This window comes from Apaloderma vittatum, unplaced genomic scaffold, assembly GCF_000703405.1.
Source record: "Apaloderma vittatum isolate BGI_N311 unplaced genomic scaffold, ASM70340v1 scaffold22581, whole genome shotgun sequence".
Lineage (NCBI taxonomy): Eukaryota > Metazoa > Chordata > Aves > Trogoniformes > Trogonidae > Apaloderma > Apaloderma vittatum.
The window spans coordinates 1-406 of record NW_009698873.1 but is presented as its reverse complement, the minus strand read 5'-3'; positions in this window follow the sequence as shown (position 1 = coordinate 406).

Genomic DNA, 406 nt, shown 5'->3' with positions numbered 1-406 from the left:
CCCCCCCCCCACCCATTTCCCCTCCCCGCAGGGCCGGGGGGCTGACAGAGACCCTAGGGTAAGCAATGGGCAGGGGGATGCAAAGATAACCTGCCCATCCGCCCCCCCCAACACCAAAGGTCACCCCAGCACCTCTCTTTCCCACAGCAGCCTCCAGTTTGGGACAAATACCAGAACTGGGGCAGGATTTGGTCCACCTGGACAGTGCTAACACTTCCTCAAAGCAGCGAGGGCAAGGCAGGCAAGCAAGTGCCTGTCACACCCTGGCTTGAGAGACACGGAGGTGACAAACCTCTGCTCGATCCCCCATGCCATCCCCGGTGATCACAGCTCCCGGCCACGCAGCACAATCCGATAGCACCACCGCGACCCGCTCGCCCGGCCGAAACCTCACAGCGCTTCCCAC